This window comes from Phaenicophaeus curvirostris, chromosome 3, assembly GCF_032191515.1.
Source record: "Phaenicophaeus curvirostris isolate KB17595 chromosome 3, BPBGC_Pcur_1.0, whole genome shotgun sequence".
Taxonomy (NCBI): Eukaryota; Metazoa; Chordata; class Aves; order Cuculiformes; family Cuculidae; genus Phaenicophaeus; species Phaenicophaeus curvirostris.
In genome coordinates, this window is record NC_091394.1 from 4482930 (window position 1) to 4504511 (window position 21582).

Here is a 21582-nt window from a genome sequence, read left to right on the forward strand (position 1 = left end):
CAACATCCTTCTTGTGGTGAGGGGCCCAGAACTGAACACAGGATTCGAGGAGCGGTCTCACCAGTGCCGAGTACAGAGGGAGAAGAACCTCCCTGGACCTGCTGGTCACGCCGTTTCTGATCCAAGCCAAGATGCCATTGGCCTTCTTGGCCACCTGGGCCACTGCTGGCTCATGTTCAGTCACTGTCAACCAACACCCCCAGGTCCCTCTCCTCCAGGCAGCTTTCCAGCCAGACTTCTCCTAGTCTGTAGCTGCTCAGGGTTGCTGTGCCCCAAGTGCAGGACCCGGTATTTGGCCTTGTTAACCCTCATGCTTCCTCCCCTCCGTTCCCGGCGAGGCAGGCGGCCGGGCCGGGGACACCCGAGGTTAAAGAGAAGGGGCAGGCGGCGTGTAAGATGGCGGCAGCGGCGCGCGCAGCGGCCGTTGGGCGCAGCTCCTCGCGAGGGGCCCCGCTCTTGCGCGCGCGCGCGCGGGGGGGCCGTGACGTCACGGGCCGGCGGAATCTACGGCGCGCCACTGGTGACCAAGCTCCTCACGGGCGGAGGCGGCGGCGCCCCCCGCGCGGTAAGCGCTGCCGGACGGGACGCGGCCGCTCCCCCCGCGGGCCTCGCCGGCGCGGCGCGCGCTGCCCCCCGGGGCCCTGGCGGGGGGGGCTGGGGGGGCCGCGGCGCCGCGGGCGGCCGGCAGCGAGGCCGCCGTCTCCCCTCGGGCTTTTTGGGCCTCTGCGCTACCGTCGTTTTCTTTTTTTTTTTTTTCCGGGCTGGGGTGGGAACAGGCGCGCTCGGCTCGGCCAACCCCGTGCCTCGTCCCTCCGCCGCCGGCCGCCGGTTGGCCGGGCGGGCAGGCCGCCCCGCGCCCCCATTGGCTCCGCGGCCCCGGCCCTGCCGCTCGCCGTGGGGGGAGACGGGGGGACGGGGCGGCGGCGGCGCCGGGCTCTGGGCGGGCTCCCCGCGTGGGACGGTCGGGAAGTGGCTCGGGTTGGAAGGGACCTTAACGATCATCCAGTTCCAGCCCCCCCGCCGTGGGCAGGGACACCTCCCGCCAGCCCAGGCCGCCCAAGGCCCCATCAACCCGGCCTTGGACACCCCCAGGGACGGGGCAGCCACAGCTACTCTGGGCAGCCCGTGCTAGCGCTTCACCACGCTCATCGCGAAGGTTTTCTTGCTGCTGTCTAAGTCTTGTTCCTCTCCAATATATAGTCATTCCCCCTTGTAGCACTGCAGGCCTCTGTAAACAGTCCCTCCCTAGGTTTCCTGTAGCCCTTTTCAGGTACTGGAAGGTCACTATAAAGTCTGCTTGGTGCCTTCCTAGGTGGCCAAGAAGGCCAATGGCATCTTGGCTTGGATCAGAAACAGTGTGACCAGCAGGTCCAGGGAGGTTCTTCTCCCTCTGTACTCGGCAGTGGTGAGACCGCTCCTTGAATCCTGTGTTCAGTTCTGGGCTCCTCACCACAAGAAGGATGTTGAGGCTCTGGAGCGAGTCCAGAGAAGAGCAACAAAGCTGGTGAAGGGGCTGGAGAACAGGCCTTATGAGGAACGGCTGAGAGAGCTGGGGGTGTTTAGCCTGGAGAAGAGGAGGCTGAGGGGAGACCTCATTGCTCTCTACAAGTACCTGAAAGAAGGTTGTAGAGAGAAGGGAGCTGGGCTCTTCTCCCAAGGGACAGGGGACAGGACGAGAGGGAATGGCCTCAAGCTCCACCAGGGGAGATTTAGGCTGGACATTAGGGAAAAATTCTTCACAGAAAGGGTCATTGGACACGAACAGGCTGCCCAGGCAGGGGGTTGATTCACCTTCCATGGAGGGGTTTAAGGCACGGGTGGATGAGGTGCTAAGGGGCATGGTTTAGTGTTTGATAGGAACGGTTGGACTCGATGATCTGGTGGGTCTCTTCCAACCTGGTTATTCTATGATTCTACAGGCTGAACAACCCCAACGCTCTCAGCCTGTCCTCATAGCAGAGGCACTCCAGGTCTCTCATCGATCAAATCTTCATGGCCCTCTTCTGGACCTGTTCCATATCCTTCTTATGTTGAGGATTCCAGAACTGGACCCAGTACTCCAGGTGGGGTCTCGCAAGAATGGAATAGAGTGGGTAGAATCGCCTCCCTCACCCTGCTGGCCACGCTTCTTTTGATGTGGCCCAGGATACAGTTGGCCTGGGCTGTGAGCACATGTTGCTGGCTCATGTCGAGCTTCTCATCAATGAGCACTCCAAGTCCTCCGCAGGGCTGCTTTCAATCACATCATCCACCATCCTGTATTGAAATCATAGATTGTCCTGACCCAGGTGTAGGGCTTTGTACTTGGCCTTGTTGATCTTAATGAGATTCCCAAAGGCCTACTTCTCCAGCCTTTCCAGGTCCCGTTGGATGACACAGCTTGGTGTCATCTGCAAACTTGCTGAGGGTGCACTCAATCTCATCTATATTATTGATGAAAATATTAAACAGCACTTGTCCCACTAAGGACCCCTGAGGGACACCACTTGTCACAGATCTCCATCTGGACAATGAGGGGATGGTGGATGTGGGCATCCGGCACTCCTTAATCCCCTGTGTGGCAACACCTGCACATGTGCCTGAGCACCATGAGTGCGTGTATATGCAGGCGCGGTGTGGTGGAGGCAAGGTGGGGCAGGGGCTTTCTTGTGTCCCTGGTTCTGGCCCAGACTGGTGCGGTGCTGAGTTGAGCCACAGCATGTGGTGCCCTTGGGTTACAGCCCACAAGACATGACTTCTAGGGTGGTTCATCTCTCTCTGCCCTAAAAGCTCTTTTTCTTGGTTCAAACTCACTTTTCATAGAATCATAGAATAAGCAGGTTGGAAGAGACCCACCGGATCATCGAGTCCAACCATTTCTTTACTTTCCCCTCCTTTCCCAAAAGTCTTTTTAACATAAGTGTAGATGAGCTTGAGAAGTTGTGCAGCTGGCAGAGAGTGACAATACACGTCACTGCAGGAGCTTTGTGAGCAGTTTTACAAGTGGTGAAAACCCCAGTTGTAGCTGTTTTCCCTTTACTGCTTAAGGCACCAACACCGGCAGTCTCTGAGTCGCGATCACCTTCTGTACTCTCGCGATCTTGTGATTTTCAACACGGTTTTGTCATTTCTAGGGAGTCTGGACTTTTAAGGGGACCTGTCATATTGTAGAGAGGATAGTGAGAATAGCAATTTCATAATACATTTCTAAAGAGGTGTGCATCTTCAGTGGAAAAGGTCATTAAATGAAAACTAAGTGGTTTAGGTTGTCTTTGAGGGGTGGGTTTTAATCTTGTTTAGTTTTATGACAGCTTTCCTTTGTTCCTTCAAATAACTGTGGCCTGTGAACCACAATGTTCATCTTAAACTGTAGTGTTAGTTATGTAGAAAAAAGGAAAAAGCATTTAGTTTGTCATCTGTGTGTTATAGCTATTGGTGATCTAAGAATTCACATGATTGTAGCTTTAATTCTTGTTTTGCTGTACTCTCCTTTCTTCTTTTGTGTGACTGTCCTGATGCAGACTTCCAAGACCTTGAGTTTGTCATGTATTCATGTTCACCTATATTATACTGAGCATCATGGTAACACCTAGGGAGCAGTAAATAATGGGAATCCAAAAGTGCGAGGGTAAGAGTGGCAGGAGTGATTTGCTGATGGTGCAAAACAATAATAGACGAACATATAATTTAGACATTGGATGTAATTCGCTGTGATTCTTGCCTTAATAATCTAAAGGTGTGGCCTGTGAAGACTATAAATTTTCCTTTTCCATTCCTATATCAGAACATGAGTAATCAAGATGTTTGCAGGAGGCTGGAGCTTTGGATATTGGGATCTATATTTTTCCCAGGTCACACCTCTTCGTGAAAGATGAAGACAATTACAGGCTTCAGTTTGGTCTCTCTTGCAATCTGCTAGACTATTCACAGCAAGTTACATTCATCATAGAAGTAACATTACAGTCATTCCACCCTTATTTCATAAATTATTTGAGCGTGGACATATAATCAGATTGTAGCTTTTATATATAAAATATGGAGCCTGGTAGTAATTGTATAATCCATACATTTTAAAACAAGTCAAATGCACTGATGTGACAGCATTATGACAGACTGTGACTTTTCCAGTGTGTTCAAACATGTCAGTTTTATTAGCATTTTGGGAAATGTAATTCAAATGACCTGAGTTAAAAACATTGAGGCAATACTTTTACTATTATTCTTCTGTAGGAACTATTGTGTATTAACAGCATCAAAAAATTCTGGTTTATTTGCACAAAAGTTTTCTTTTTTAGAAACTTTTTGAAAACTTAGGTGTGTTGTCTCCTTTTATAGAAAAAAATTACTCTGAGAAAGAAAGTGTGTGAAGCAGATGTCAGTCACACTACTCCGTTAAAACCAATCATTTGTAACGAAGAACAGCATTAAGAAAAACGTAACTTTGCTTTGCCTAATTCTTTTATCTTTTGACTGTATACTCAGTTGTGGTTTTGTGCATGAGCTAAAATTTACAGACAGATTGGCATATGAAATGTGGTTGAACTGGAACTGTTGAGTGGCTCCTACATTTGAATTTCCTAAGATGGTTTAGAATTTATTCTCTTTCTTGGGGAAGCAAAAAGGCTGCACTGGCTGGGTGACCCTATCACTCAAATAAAAACATTGATTTAAGAAATGTTTGGTCCAGTCCTTCATTCAAATTAATGACACATTGTTATGATGCATATTAAAGTTACTATGTTCACTTTTTAGATTATACACCCTGTGTAAGCACATGGGTCTTGAGGGGGAAGACAAGATGAAATGATTCAGCAGATGTAACGGCTGCTGTTCTTTTAGTGCCTGTTTTTTTATAAGGCTTGTGATGTTGGGGAAAGGCTAGCTGTTGTTCACAAAGCTAGCTATTAGGCGTAGTGGTCTCTGTTCTGTGCTTTATAAGAAGTTCAACAGGAGCAGTACTTTCATTTTGACAGATTACTAGTCAGCAACTGGCCGGTAGAGCGCTCTTGGTTATTCTTCTACCCTAGAAAGGTGCTGCTTTGGGGTAGCAGAGCCACCCAGTGCCGCTGCAGTGGAATGAGCAGAATGAACAACAGCACTTCGTGGTGGACATAAATATGTGTAGGAAATGAGCAGTATGCCTCGCTGGTAATCCTTAGTGCTCATAAAAGGCATAGGATTAATCATGGGTGTCTTGAAGAGAATGAATTAGGAGTAGGGCCACATGGGAGTGGCATTGCAAGCCACTTAAATGTTGCCTGGTCCAGGGTGTCAAAGTTCACATGACACCTCTGTGCTAATGTCAGAGTGGTTCAGTCATCGGTCTCTCTGGCTTTGCAATGGACATTCTTTTGGCATTACACAGAAGTGTGTGGAAGTTTAAATTAATTATACCGATACCTACTTTTCTTCTAAAAAGGGTACTTTTTTATTTTTGTCCTTTTGGCCAGTGCTAAGACATAAGCTCAAAGTGCTTATTAGCCTGTGTGTATAAAACCAGTGGAAAAGCAAAAAATGTAAAGATGTTGTTCCTGTAATCTCTAATTTCTCACCTGTAAAAATTCCAAAGACATCTTTTGCTTCACAGAAAGAAGTTGTATGTTTAAAGTAGGAGAACCATACCAGCCTTGTGGCTCTGCAGCTGTGAATTCTGGTGATCCTGTTTCTGCCATCTGCCAGTGAAGGGTCTGTAGTTACAGAAGAGACTGTAGCCCATTCTAGGTGTTTATGTTAAGTATAGATGGAAGTTTTCTTATTTTGCTTAATTTCAGTTCTTCAGCATGTGAAAATTAGAGAAGGTTGTGTCCCAGACGTAAAATGGCAGCAATCTGTAGCTTTAGAGCAGAAAAGATGTCTAGTTACTTTCTTTCCTCAATATGAAAAGGAAAATTGCAGTAAGCACTAGCCAATTCACAGGCTTCTTTACAAGGAAATAACCCAAGTGCCATTTAGAAACAGGCAGTAATGATGTTCCAAACATAAAATGCTTGTTTGCGTGACTCGTGACTGCTTTCCAGGCCTTCATTAGCAGTTGTTGGTGGCTGATTTTTTGCTTTTTTTGTTTTGTTTGTTTGTTCTACAGCAGGCTGACCTTTTTTTTCTGAGTAGTCTGTCCAGCTACTGAACCACTGTCTGTAACAATATGGGTTATATTTAACTGGGCTGGGAGACTGTGAATGTTCTAAAGCTTCCTTTGTTCCTTAGTGGTACTGTCATGCCTCTTCAGAACCGTACATGGTTCTGATGCAGCATTGTTAGTTTTCGTTGTTAGGCAAGTTGACTTGTACACCTGATGTGACCTAACCTACCCTCAGCTAACCTAACCTCAGATAACCTAACCTAATATTAGTGTAATACTTACATCACATAAATTAATAATAATTATTGAAATACGGTAATAGTACATCACTAACAGCATTAATACTCTAATATGGTAGCAATAATACTGTAATATACTGACTGACTGCATCATGGAGCTGAAGTTTTCTATTTTGTGTTGTGAAGTGAGGCAGAGGAGTGGTTGCAGACAAATTGATGCGATTGCAATAGAATCATAGAATCACCAGGTTGGAAGAGACCCACTGGATCATCGAGTCCAACCATTCCTATCGAACACTAAACCATGTCCCTCAGCACCTCATCCACCTGTGCCTTAAGCACCTCCAGGGAAAGTGACTCAACCCCCTCCCTGGGCAATAGCTTCAAGGTAATTTCTATAAATTTAATACCATCTTGTACTGTATCACACTGCACAATTTTGTTTCTCATCGAATGTGCCAAATCTAGATCACAGTCAGTTTTAATAGCACTTCTTCCTTCCTCATGTTGCTTTATCACTTTTAGGTTGGTTTCCAGGTTTTCCTTTCCCTCTTAGGAGCACCTGTAGAGGGGGATTGCTGTGGTTGGGGGCCATGCTGAATGAAAATAGGGTGTAAATAAGACCGCTTTGAAAAGAATGTTATTACAACTACATTTGTTTACATACTCTGTTATTTACATCTCTATGGAAGCTCCGTCCTTAAACCACTAATTTTTTAGTCAGGTAGTCATTAAGTGAGGCACAACAGTTACAGGCATAAATCTTACTTGCCTTTGCCCTTCTGAGTCTAAAGCTGTTGTATGTATATGTGGCATTTGTAGTGGCCAAGGAGGAGGTACACAGAGCAGTTAGGGTATGCCCTGTTTCAGTGTCTAAGTCTGGATGTTTACATGTCTATAGATTACTGTTTTGCTGCAAACATATGTATAATGCTTTCCTGTCTTATATTTCCTTGTCTCATTGTGGTTGAAAAAAAAGAGTTTCTTGCTGTCCTTAGCCCCACCTCCGGTATTTCAAAAGTCTCTCTCAAAAATAAAGGCACAAACATTTTAGAAGATACATATAGGTGTTAAAATTCACTGGCCACACTTCTTTAGATGCAGCCCAGGGTACAGTTGGCCTTCTGGGCTACAAGTGCACATTGTTGGCTCATGTCCAGCTGGTTATCCACCAGCACCCCCAAGTGCTCCGCAGGGCTGCCCTCGATCCCTTCACTTCTAGCTGGTATTGATACCAGGGGTTGCCCCGACCCCAGTGCAGACCTTGTCCTTGTTGAACCTCATGGGGTTCACATAGGCCTACTTCTCAAGCTTGTCCAGATCCCTCTGGATGGCATCCCATTCCTCAGGCATGTCATCTCTCCAGTTTAGAGAGAAGGATGTTGTGGGGGAACTGTGCCAAAGGCCTTATAGATGTCCATATAGATGACATCCATCACTCTTCCCTTGTCCACTGAGGTAGTCACTCCATCATAGAAATCCACTACTTCGGTCAGGCAAGACTTGTCCTTGGTGATATCATGCTAGCTGTCTCGAATCACCTCCCCGTCCTCCATGTGCCTTAGCATGGCTTCTAGGAGGATCTGTTCCATGATTTTCCCAGATATAGAGGTAAGGCTGACAGGTCAGTAGTTCCCAGGATCCCCCTTTCTACCTTTTTAAAAAATGTATGTGATGTTTCCCCTTTTCTGGTCACCAGTGACTACACCTGACTGCAGTGACTTTTCAAAAATCATGAAGAGTGGCTTGGCAACTACCTCAGCCAATTCCCTCAGGAGTCTGGGATGCATCTCATCAGGTCTCATGGACTTAAGTATGTTCAGGTTCCTTAGGTGGCTGTGAACCTGATCATCCCTTACAGTGGGAGGGACTTTGCTCCCCCAATCCTTGCCTTGCAGTCCTTCCACTCAAGAGGTGTGTAAAGAGAGAAGTCGTAGGCAAAAAATTTGTTGAGTGCCTCAGCCACCTTCTTGTCCATTGTTACCAGTTTGCCAGTCGTGTTCATCAGGGGGGAATGCTTTTTTTGACCTTCCTTTTCTGGCTGACACACATATCTATACATGTATATATATATGGCTATAAGAAGGGCTATAGAAGTGCTTGTCGCAGGGAGGATCCAGGCAACTACAGGCTTGTCAGTGGATGAGGTGCTGAGGGGCATGGTTTAGTGATTGATAGGAGCGGTTGGACTCGGTGATCCAGTGAGTCCTTTCCAACCTAGTGATTCTATGATTCTATGATTGTTATTCTTTGTGTCCCTTGCCAAGTTCAGCTCCTTGGCCTTCCTGGCCCAATCTCTACACAACCAGGCAGTGTCTCTATATTCTTCTTAAGATACCTGTCTCTGCTTCCACCGTCTGTGCGTTTTCTTCTCTCCCTTTTGTTTGACCAGCAGATCCTGAATCAGCCAAGCCAGTCCCTCACCTTCCTTTCTTGATTGCTGAGATCTGAGGATTGAGAGCTCTTGCGCTCTGTGGAAAGCATCCGTAATGCTCTACCAGCTCGATTCTGCTCTCTTGTCCCTGAAGGCAGTTTCCCAGGCTCCTTGAAGAGCTACAAGTTTGCTTTCCTAAAGTGTATTTCACATGTTATGTTTTAGTTGGGTTGTTCCAAGTACTTGGCAAAAGGATAACAAACTCCAGAAATTCAATAAAGGCAAAATATTACTCTCCTCTGGTTCCTTGCTGTGCAGCACACCTTCTGTAGGAGTGTATTGACTTTGGATTTGGGGCACTGGGTATACAGCAAGGACAACACTGATCCTTTGTTTTATGGTTGATTTGTTTTGTCTTCTTAATTTCCCATTCTCAAAGCCAGCGAAGTAAAGACTGTTTCTTTTCATGCTCCCGTGCGAGGCAAACCTGGTTTTATCTTACTTTTTAAAGGGAAGGGGCTTCTTGCCTTATGTCGTATAAATTGTTAATAGGATATACATTTCTGAATAGTCAAAACGGAAAAATAAAAAATCTAAAAGCGCCTGTAAGCTGCAGCGTGTTTGTTTTGGCAGCTGCAGAATGAAGTGCAATGAATACTAAAAATTACTAGTTTAGCGTGTGTATCCTTTACTGGGCGCAGCCTGATTGTTTTAAGTCAGATCTAATTTTGGGTTGGATCCAGTGCTAACATAATATCTAACTTCAAAGATACAGTCCATAAAAATGTTTTCTGGATGTTGTCTTCAAAATCTGCCAACTTCTTTTCTATTGTTTTGAGTTTTATTGGTACAACAGTGGACTGATTTGAATTGCATTTGTTTTTATTCTCCCTGTTGTTCGCATTTTCATTTTAAATTATTTACAAGTCAGAGGCTTGGAGATGAGAGTCTAATGAATGCTTGTAAAAATAAAACCTACTTCTTTAAGCATGTTATGCTTCATGTTTCGAATTTATCACCCCAGCCTTAATGAATAGTTTCCTAGTAACTCTCATCTTAGAATTTATGAGCTGTCCTATTTACAAGTTTTACCTATACAATGGACAGATAATTCCTGTTTACCTTAAATAAACTGTGCTTGTTAACAAGCTTAAGTTGCTAATTAGGGGTAATATAGCAGTGAGTACTATGTCAAACCTTTTAACAGTGCAGGGATGCAATATTTAGGTTTTGTGTCTTTTCCTGGTGTATTCCACGTAAGAATACAAGAGTGTTGTGATTTTAGATATCTCATATAGATATCATGTTAATAAAAAGTATTTTAGTAAAAAAAACCAGTGACCTGTAGGTCCTGATGGGAAGCAATTCACATCTGTCCTGCATGTAGGATGATATATTAGCTGAAGCCAGGCTTCAGATAGATGTATGAAAGAACCCTGATGACTTCACGTATATGTGTGTGTGGTGTTTTGTTAACAGTTAAGTTATCTTGCTGAAAAAAATAGTAGGACTAGCAGCAGTTGCTTTGTTTTGACTGTACGTTAATGTAATTTAATCAGGAAGGAAAGAAAACCTGGGACTAGCATTTGATGTCATTTACCTGACTATAAATCGGAATATCTCCATTTAGTTTAACAGAATTTTTTCAATTTGTGTCAAAATGATCAAAATCAGAAACTGACACAAGCTTTCCATCTCATAATTTGCGCATACAAAACCAAAGAAATAAAATTGGATTTTGTTTTTTTTACCCCAAAAAACAGAGGTTGTTTTTTTGAGCACAGGATTTGTAGTACAGCATTGTTTCTTGTTGTTACCCGGAACTTTGCAAATATATTCTATGAAAAAATTTTTTTTTTTTTTTGTTATTGAAGTTGTTTCTGGGTAAGTTGTCAAAGCTACAAACTTGTGAATTTGAGAGCCATTCTAAATCTAGGTAGCTTGAAAATTCTTGACAATTATTTCTTTGTCTTCTTTTTGTGCGCCTGTGATGATATCTGCAGAGGGTTTTATGCAGGCTTTGTTCCCTGTTTATTTTCTTAGCATTGCCCGAGGAGTTTGCAGTAGGGACGGCAACCTGAGGAAGGAATGAGAGGAAGAGACTGAAGAGAAAATTGACATAGGTCTGATGTTGGAGGTGTCCCTTCTGCTGCTCAGGAGCAGACATCTGATGAGACCTAAGGAGCAATTTCTCTCAATCCTAAGAATCTTTCTGGGGCACAAGGTTATTAGGTACAGTAAGCAGTTGTTCTGAGGAGACAAGTGAAAACCTGACAGTGCATTTTGCTGGCTCTGTTCAGGCTACTCACTTTCCATTTCCAAGTGAAAAACTGCTGAGCTTTGCAGGTGGAGGTTGACTTGCAGGAATACCGTCTCATTTTCTTTGTTCACGTCATCATGATTTTAGACATTGCTGGTATCAGTAAAGTGTATTTTGAGGTACAATGTTCAATAAACACTTTTTTGTCAGAGAAGGGGTACCTTTGTATTTTGTATGCAAAGGGTATCTATCAGGGGATATATAAATAGATTGCACCAGCTACTATAGATGGAGAAGTAAGCAGGCTTTCAGGCACACAAGCCTGTCTTCTAATCTGCTGCTGCTCAGATAAGTAAAATATACTTGAAATTAAAACAAAGTTATTCTCTGAAGTTTATTCTTAAGTGTTGCATGGAAGTTCAGGAATACGAAGAGTGTGTCTTTATGGAGTCAAATAATATTTTATTCATACATTTATTACAAGTACTCAAAGGTCATTAGGGTTCTGGGTGGCACCTAATCTAAGTGATAGTGCTGAGAAAACTAGTTGATGTCACTGTGGCCATGTTTTAATTTTAATTTTATTTTTTATTTAGTTTGCATCCTTGTAAGCTATATTTTTAAGCTCAATGATATCTGTTTTGTGAGAAGAGGAATACTTCACGAAATATTTAAATTCTGTTTGAACAAACCATCAAGAAAGCACAGAAAAAAAGAAAGATAAAAAAATTGCAGTAGGAATTTTGCTTTATAAGAGAAGATGTTCATAGTGCTGGAATTGTCTAAACCATCAGAGTTGCCAAGCATAAATAATTACATAATTTCACACTTTCCAGTGCAGGCAGACCCTGATTAAGAAGTTGACAACCTGAGAGAGTCTGCTCTTTGACAGTGATGTCTGTATTCCCTAAATTTGTAGAGACTGCGTCTAGGAAAACAAACTGAGCTTTAAACCTTTTACTTTGAATGAGAACCCTTATTGACAAAAGGAGAATATTCTTTGTCTTTAAAAAGTTTTCATACTTTAAATGCACAGATAATTTAGCTTTTCTGCTTTCAGCTAGCTTAGATTTTGCTGATACCAGGTCTTCTCGCTGTCTTGGTCTTCACTGTCTTTCAGTATGTTTGATATTCATATTTCTTTTTTATTCCCTCTTCCTTGCTGTGCTTTTTTTCTTCCTTTTCTTAAACAAATAGATAATATGGTAATATGAACTCTAATAGGAAAAAGGCATTGTTTAACTCAGTTGGGGTACTACTAATCCCGTCACCAAATGTAACCATAACACAGCATGTATTTTAATTATTAAATATAATGGAAATTTTGCATTTTAAATCTAGAGCTATAAACCACTTGTTTGAAAATGCACAGTTCAGCACTATGATTTTAGCTTCTAGGGAATTGCAGGGCAGTATTCTTTGATCAGTTATTACAAGTTGAAGATTAGTAGCATTCAGTCCTTGTGTTAATTTTGAGGATACATATAGGAGTCACTGCAGGTCAAACTGAAGCTCAGTAGTGTATGTTTTTAGTGATTTAGCGAGCTGACTGGATAAAGTGATGTAAAAATGTATGGACAGTACAGTCATGTGAGTCATTCCAAACGGGTAATTTAAAGGCACATTTTCAATACTTAATATTCCACAAATTCCACTACTTTGTAAAATATACTTTATTATTAAATGCCATATTGTTGAGGTCTGGCTTTTAGATATTTGTTTGTTTGAATGGTTCTACAAAGTGCTCCTAATACTCTTTCAGTATATGTCCACTAAATAACAGCTGGCAGGTAGAACAACTAGTAAATGTTTGCTCATGTTTATTCAACACATGGTTTTGTAATCAATAGTTTTTACCCATAACTTCTAATAAATATAGTGAATCCAAATAGAAACAATCTTATTATCTCTGCACTTTTTATCACAAAAAAATCAAAATACTCTTAGAGAGAATTCGGATTTTACTGAATCATCATGAAAACTTACTAATCCCAACATGAGATGTGCAGGCTTGAAGCTCCGGTGTGATTTCAGAAATAAGGGGCATCCTGTTATTGAGTAGCTCCAGTAGGTTTGGAGGTGCCTGTTTCAGGATGCTGGCACAGCTGGCGTGCCATAGGTGCAAGAACAAGGCTTCTCAGATTCATGGGAGGTAAATAGTACGGTAGCAGCTCTGCAAAGTGAATATCTTCACTCTTTTGTCTAGGTTGCTTGGTCACCTGATTCAACCTTCCCTTTCATTTCATCTTTTTCCTGTTGGTGATCTGGCATAAATTCCATAAACTGGTAGCTGATTTTAAAATTTAAGCCTTTGCTGTTAAGTCTGGTTGTTTTAAGGATATGTTTGTCGTAGAGCATGAACTTTCTCATTCTCTCTCTTGTTTCTCACTCGTCATCTCTATTGCAAATCAAACAATGATATCAAAATAATTATGGTATCAATGTCTAACTAGCTCCTTAAAATTCATATTTTGTAGTTCTTTTTGCTTATGTACCTTTTCTGAGTGTGCGGCAGGAGGGTGTGTAGGTAATATCTACTGTGATTTTTTTGATGATACATATTTTGGAAATAGCTTCTGCTGTCTGTGTGTGCCAGATTAGTTCAGCAATGGATCTTGACTTGAAGGCTATTTTTTTAACTATGTCCAGCTGCAAGCCTGAATTACTGTAGAGAACCAATGAATTTGTAAACATTTCTCATTTGTACTTTTCTGGGAATGGGTCGCAAACTATGTGCATCAGTGCCATGGACTGTAGTTAAAGAATTGCTAAAACGGAGCCTTTTCTGATGAATACAGTTAGTTACACACTAAATAAAGGCTGTGTTTGAACCCATGGCCTTGGAGGTTTCCTGTAAAGGAAGGAGTGCAGCATCAGCTGAGGTGTCCATCATCATCTCCTGGACTTTAGGTCTTTTCCACCCTCCCTTGTGCCCCTGAGACAGTGACTGCAGGTGCCCACCCAGCATGGCCTGGTTGTTGCTGCTGCCGACTTGACCAACTTGCCAGCTGCATTGTAAGATCCAAAGCACAGTTTTGCTCCTTTGCTACTTCTTTCTATTCCTTTCAGACTGTAAAATGGGGACTCTGAAAATTAAGGTATGTTTTGCTTTTGTGGTTTTTAGAATCATAGAATCATAGAATAACCAGGTTGGAAGAGACCCACCGGATCATCGAGTCCAACCATTCCTATCAAACACTAAACCATGTCCCTCAGCACCTCGTCCACCCGTGCCTTAAACACCTCCAGGGAAGGTGACTCAACCACCTCCCTGGGCAGCCTCTGCCAGTGCCCAATGACCCTTTCAGTGAAGAATTTTTTCCTAATGTCCAGCCCAAACTTCCCCTGGCGGAGCTTGAGGCCATTTTGTTGTGCTCTAGGGAAAAGCTGAAAATGAGATATTAGGAACTAGCCTACGTTGCAGCCTACACCTTAAGGTCATAGGTGGCTTGTCTCTTGTTGCCTCATTTCATGCTTCATTTTGAAATCTGCCTTCTTATATATGAATTGTTTTTCACGATATATTAAATAAAGCTCTTTTTATACCATTTTATCCTTTGGCTTCATGAACTTCTGATATTTTTTGGCTGCCTTTTATCTTTCTGTTGCAGTTCTCATTGCACTATATGTCCAGTCTCCAGTCCCTGAATTCTCACACCTTAGATCTTTTAATTGGAAGAAGCCCTCTTTTTTTACATGCTAATTTGTCTGTTGTTCATTTCTAAGATGTACTCTTCTGTTTTCTCCAACGCAGATGATTTTAACGTTTCTTGCTGTTCTCACTGATTTTCCGTTCACCCCGTTCCTCGTTGTACAGTTGACTCCAGGAGATTGCAGTAGGATAGGGAGGATTTCCTCCTCAATCTTCCAGCTAGAACCTGGCCCGGATCAGCAGTAGCTGGAGGTCAGTACCTGGCGCCCATGAGCCCCGGGGCTGTGATGCAGCCAGCTGAACTCCTGCCCAGTTCCTCCGAGATGGAAGATGGGTCTGAATTACAGTAGATAGCCCTTATTTACTGATTTAAGTGGCTAAGGATTAACGTTTTTAATCTAATTGCTTTTCTCCTCTCACATACTGTCTTGCCCTCCTCCTGGAACAGATTATTTTTTTTTTTTTGATTTGTAAAAGGAAAAGTATACTAACTCTTAAGTATGAAGTGAATTTTTACAGCTGAGTTATAAATTCCCAAAACTAGGGGGTTTATAATGGAAACGCTTAGGAGAGAGAGAGGAGGGTGAGCTATAATACACATGTAACCTTTTTTCCCTCTCTTTAGTGAATAGACCGTTTAAACTAAATTAAGTAAAGGATATAAATTTTGTTGTTTCAGTTTTTAATATTTCACGGCTGATTTTATAGATAAAAATTACATTTAACAATAAATATGAAGAAGAATTTATACAGCCAGTTCTACTTTGATATGGAACAGCAAATCCCATTTCTCTCTAGCTGTAAAGAAAATTCATTATAATGTCTTTGGGTGTAAGAGATGGCTTCATTGTGATTAGTTACACCGATAATAAAACAACCTTTTTACAAATGGCATAAGATACATGAGATCTCATGTCTGCCTTTTAATAGCATTGAATTTGCACATTTGCTACCTTTATTCTGTAGTTCTTTTTTTCAATTATAATTGGCCACTTTCAAAATCTACAAGTTATTAAAAATAGTCTAATATAACTTGTTTTTTCTTTTGAGGCATTACAGAGGAGGAATTATTAATTTAGCTAAGTGTTCCTAATCATTGAGTTTTCCTCCTATCCCCAGTTTTAATTACAGAAATGTGGATTTCTGTCATTTTGATCACTCTAGAATAACAGGTTCTGAGGATAAAATAATGAAATCCAGATATCCGACATTAATTTCCGAATATTTTTAAGCACCTAAATAAGTATCTTGACTTTCAAATGCCCTATTCCCAGTGACTTGAGTTGGATTCAGACGTTTGTAGGTATTTGTGTCATTTAAAACACAGGCATCAGGAAGCCTGCTAAGCAGCTGAGAGTCCAAGTGTATGCATTTCAGGGAAGGAGGATTTTGTAAGGAATTCATAGCTATTAAAGGTGTATTTATTTCCATTGTACATGCATTTAAGAAGAGTTAGATCTCCTTCACGCAATAATGATGAAAAAATATAATAGTTGAAGAACCTTTGCATATTTACATTGCTTTGATTTGTGCTGTTACAGGGGTTTGACCAGGAAAATGTTCTGTATTGTTTAGTTTATAGAAATAATACTAGATAGTAGATTCTGGAAAAATGGTCCATATGTGACAAAATGATATTTTTAATTGTAAAATGGAATTACATGGCCACTCCTAGAAGCTAATTCTTTTCCTGCTTCATGTAAAAGGAAAAATAGTTTGGTGCTTTGGAATGAGGAAGGTTGCAGAGCCGACAAAACTGAAGTTGCACTTGATTATCCAATATTTATGGAATTTACCAAACAGTGGAAATCTGACTCATAGTGCTTGGAAAAAATAGGATGTAATGCTCCAGTCTTCTGGAAAATACAAGATAGAACAGCACACTTAATATTAGGTTTCACCGTAAGAGATGTAAAACAACGTTTTTGCTCCTGTTATCTGTAGGCTTTAATTTCAGACTGTTGTCTCTTTTCCACTGGTGATTACAGCTAGGAAAATGTTTTGTAGCACTTGTTAAAAGTTTTTTCCCAAGACAAATACCAGGAAAATTACTATTGATGACTGAAACACAGGGGTAAATATTCTTTTTACCACCTGAAATGAAAATTGGCTACGCCAGCACCCTTTGCTGTAGGAAGCAGCCCATTTGGCTTGCAGTCTGGTTTCTGAGCCCGCGTTGCTCCATCGGAGGAATGGACTGGGTCTGCGATTCGGGCTGCTCGGTCAGCTGAGAGCGCAGCACTGAAACCTGCCTTGTCTGCACTGGGGAAGTCTGACTTTGTGTCCTGGCTGTGCTCTGCTGTGATCAATCGCCAAGCAGGTCACATAAGGGTGAGCTTGTGGTCCCTCAGATCCTGGGGGCATTTGAGCTGAGCAATCGCCTACTTAGTAATATGTCAATGTTTTGTCCCAGGAAAGCATTGGAGCAGGTGTAATTTCTTACTTTAGCTCAGTCTCCGGGTACTTGCCCACGGTTCCAGAGTATGTTTTCTGTGTTCATTAAAACCTATTGATCTCAGGGAAGTTTGTGGGATTGATTTTAACTCCATGCTTTTCAGGGAATGAGTAGTATTTTTAGCCATAACACTCTCCTAGCGTATTCCCAAGAGAAGATGATATACTGAGGAAATAGAGAGGCCACACACACAAATTCCAGCCCTGACCCAACTCCCAAGGTCCCCTTGCCTGGGGAGGCACTGAATGGTCCTCCTGCAACCTCTTGCAATGACGGGTGCTGCATCTGTCAGTCTGACCTCAGTGCCAGGGAAAGTCATGGAGCAGGTGATCTTGAGCTCTATCATGAAGCACATGCAAGAGAACCGGGTGATCAGGCCCAGTCAACACGGGTTCACAAAAGGCAGGTCCTGCCAAACTAACCTGATCACCTTCTATGACAAAGTGACTCGGCTGCTGGACAAGGGAAAGGCTGTGGATGTATCTTCTTGGACTTCAGCAAAGCCTTTGACACAGTTTCTCACAGCATTCTGCTTGGGAAACTGTCACCTCTGGCCTGGACAGGCGCACACTCTCCTGGGTGGAAAACTGGTTGGCTGGAGGGCCCAGAGAGTGGTGGGAAATGGTGTGAAATCCAGCTGGAGGCCAGTGACAAGTGGGGTTCCCCAGGGCTCAGTGCTGGGTCCAGCCCTGTTCAGTGTCTTTATCAATGACCTGGATGAAGGCATCGAGTGCACCCTTAGCAAGTTTGCAGATTACACTAAGCTGGGTGGAAGTGTCGATCTGCTGGAGGGTCGGGAGGCTCCAAAGGGATCTGAACAGGCTGGACCGCTGGGCAGAGTCCAGTGGGATGAGGTTTAACAAGGCCAAATGCCGGGTCCTGCACTTGGGGCACAACAACCCTGAGCAGCTACAGACTAGGAGAAGTCTGGCTGGAAAGCTGCCTGGAGGAGAGGGACCTGGGGGTGTTGGTTGACAGCGACTGAACATGAGCCAGCAGTGGCCCAGGTGGCCAAGAAGGCCAATGGCATCTTGGCTTGGATCAGAAACGGTGTGACCAGCAGGTCCAGGGAGGTTATCCTCCCTCTGTACTCGGCACTGGTGAGACCGCTCCTCGAATCCTGTGTTCAGTTCTGGGCCCCTCACCACAAGAAGGATGTTGAGGCTCTGGAGAGAGTCCAGAGAAGAGCAACAAAGCTGGTGAGGGGGCTGGAGAACAGGCCTTATGAGGAACGGCTGAGAGAACTGGGGGTGTTTAGCCTGGAGAAGAGGAGGCTGAGGGGAGACCTCATTGCTCTCTCCAACTACCTGAAAGGAGGTTGTAGAGAGGAGGGTGCTGGCCTCTTCTCCCAAGTGACAGGGGACAGGATGACGGGCAGTGGCCTCAAGCTCTGCCAGGGAAGGTTCAGACTAGATATCAGAAAGAAATTTTTCATAGAAAGGGTGATCAGGCACTGGCAGAGTCTGCCCAGGGAGGGGGTTGGGTCACCATCCCTGGAGGTATTTAAAAGACGGGTGGATGAGGTGCTCAGGGACATGGTTAGTGGTTGATAGGAATGGTTGGACTAGATGATCCAAGAGGTCTTTTCCAGTCTGGTGATTCTGTGATGATCTGGGAATGGTCCAGTGATATGCTGCAGTCCTTGCCCAGGAGGTAGCTGGGGAGCAGGAGGCCACAGCTGGGGTCACCAAGTTGACTGGCATATCTTCCCAGCCTGTGGAGGAGGAGGGTTGGGGTGCCACCCTGGTCCTGCTAGCTGCCAGGCTCTGTGTGGCCACTGGGCTCCAGAGGAAGTAGGAGACTCTCCTCATGTTGCTCTCCGTTTCCTATATGTCCTGGGGATCTGTTTGATGGTGTGGATGCCAACCAGAGATTCGAGTTTACAATAAACCAACAACTGAAGGAGATGCATCGTGTAGCTGTTAAATAGCGTGCTTTAAAACGGGGTTTTGCACATCAGATACCCAAGTAACAGAAAACTAGTGAGCAAGGTGCAGCTCTTAGTGATAAGAGAATGCAGCTGCATAATTTTTGTAGATATTAGGGTAGTAGTCAGGTCCTTGGTGCAGCCATTCCTGATGTTGCACCACATGCACCATTCCTGCAGAAGTTGCACTACTTGAGATTGTAAAACCTGTAGGCAGGCAGGATTATAGTGTCTCCCAAAGCAGTTATAATCCTAGAAACACAGCTTCCATACATACCTCTTGCATGAGGAAGTCCACTACCTCCACAATCACATCAAGCTTTCTGCTCTTCTTATATGAACACATTAGCCTCATGTCAAGCCTAGGAGGAATCCTGCTGACACTGTACATATGCTTAGTTCTGGGAGACAGCTCAACCTCAGGGACTGATTTAGTTAGGCACCTAAAATTCTTGCATTTGTTGCAAATTTGTTGCACTGAAACAAATTAGCAGGAGGGAAAATGGATATTATTGATAACCAGTGACATTTGAAACCTTCATTGTATTGGTTCCTGAAGTATCAGCACTGTCACTGCTTTGGACAAGGTGTTAGTGGGGGTTTTATAGGTGATGGTGGTATCAACAAGGGGCTGTCCCTTCTACTCAGTTTCTTCCCTCCGTCAATTCTAGCTCGCTAGGACCCACCTTGGGGAGATGTAGTTGTGCTGTGTGGGCCACAGTACAAGACAGATGCTGCAGTGGCATCCCCCAGTTCCCTTCTTCTGAGTACACAGAGTCCTTTGCTGTAGCACTGCCTCCTCCCTCATTCGCCTCTGTGTTCCATCTGCTGACTAAGAATGTGTTTTGCAGGGCAGAGGTGGGAGCCTGCTTGTCTTTTCAGCTTCTCTTCTGTCATCTGCTGGAGCTGAGGCACCTTTTGTAGCTACATGGCTTAGCTCTGATGAAGGGCTTGAAGATGGGGAAGGAAGAGGCTCTGTGTTGTGTCGTAATAGTAGCTCTTGACTGCTATCACCACAAAGGTCATGAATAATTTTTGTATCATCTCATAGTGCCAGTGGTTGGGCTCATGATGCCACCTTCAAACCTGTTTGCCTCCCATTGCTGTCTTGCATTGGTTTCCATCTTGACACAGACAGTGATGGAAATTAGAATAAAATTCAGTGGTACCCCCCTGAACTGTTCAGAGTGCAGAAGTAGGTAGCTTCAGATGGTGTTCAGCAACTTCAGCTGGAGCATGAGTTTGTTCACCTGAAAGCAAATAACAGTTACTGTGGAGGAAGCCGAGCTTTGTGCAGCTATGCATATTTTAAATCTTAGCGATGATTGTCTGAGGTTATTGGGGAAAAAAATCCCCCTGTGTGTTGCGAAGGAGATGGCAGCACTATTGTGGTTTCTTGCACGTATTATAAGAAACTGTTAAGGTGAAAAGGTGTGATTTGACATGCAGCTTTCTGTCTGCATGTTTATCCCTTCTGTAGCTGAGAACTGTGTACAGCTGCCACCTTTTTACACTAATTTCTAATGATGGATCTTAATTTCTTTTTGTTAGAGATCCAGTGATACAAAGCAGTGAAGGCTGCCTCTTATGCTTCGCTGAAGTGTGCTGGGGGACTAAAGCGCTGAGGAAGGCATTAGAGACAGCATCTATTTCACAGAGCCCTTCTGAGTTCGCCCTGGTGTGGGGCAGCCCCTCATTTCCACTGTGCTTCTCCCCCATCACCCTCTGCCTTATTTAAGCAGCTGGGCTAGAAAATGAAAACTGAAGAGAAAGTTGGTTTCATATGTCTTGTTGTCATATTACGTGAATTGAGTTGAAATATTTGTAGCGTGCTAACTTCTTTTTCACTATACAGAAAACCAGGTTTTAGTCTTTAATACTTAAATTTTGAGTATATCTATGTGTCTATACCCGTAATACAGTAATGTGATATATACAGACATGTAAACATGTGCATTCCAGTGGGCATATGTTCTAATCGACAGTACTATCAGCTGTCAGTTGTGTAGCTATGCTTACCAGGAGCACACGTTTCTGTTTGATCTGTTTTTCTGAGATGAAACCCTACTCCCTTGTGTGAAGTGGCCACCAGGTGTCATCAGAATGCTTTTATTTCTTAATTTCTCCCTTTCTTTAGAAGTGTACGTACACTTTGTATTCTTCTCTGGAAACTTTGTTAACTTGCCACACAAATAATCCTAACTCTTGATGTCACCTGTTCCACCAAAAACTCATGCAGCTCTTCTCAGCTGAGCTACTTGAATAGATGACTGACAAGAGGAAGATGGGAAGCACAACAAGACTGAGAAGTGTGTGCATATATACACAGATTACTGCATGCATTCTTTGCCTCAGTAACTTAAAAGATCACGACAGATACGATTACTAAACCGTGTGGGCCTGATTTACCTTAGTAGAATATCATTGAAGAGCTGCAGGCAAAGTAATGAAAATGATTAGTCAGAAAAAATACCAGTATTTAAAACATGTCAAATTTCCCTTTCTACTTTTTGACATCTTCCTTTCTTAATGCCTTTTCTACAGTTTTGGTGTCCTGACTTCACATTGAATGTTTTCTTTTTTTTTTAAATTAAGTATTTATTTATCTAATTTAGCT

At 43.3% G+C, this 21582-nt stretch overlaps 1 protein-coding gene across 1 annotated transcript in view; it reads left to right on the forward strand.

The window, feature by feature from the left end:
• The first annotated feature begins 499 nt into the window (after positions 1-499).
• Positions 500-21582, forward strand: part of ZNF407 (zinc finger protein 407) — a 341301-nt gene continuing 320218 nt past the window's right edge. Inside the window, exon 1 of the mRNA XM_069853279.1 lies at positions 500-565. The gene's annotated coding sequence lies outside the window, so the exon portion shown is untranslated. The remainder of the gene's footprint in view (positions 566-21582) is intronic.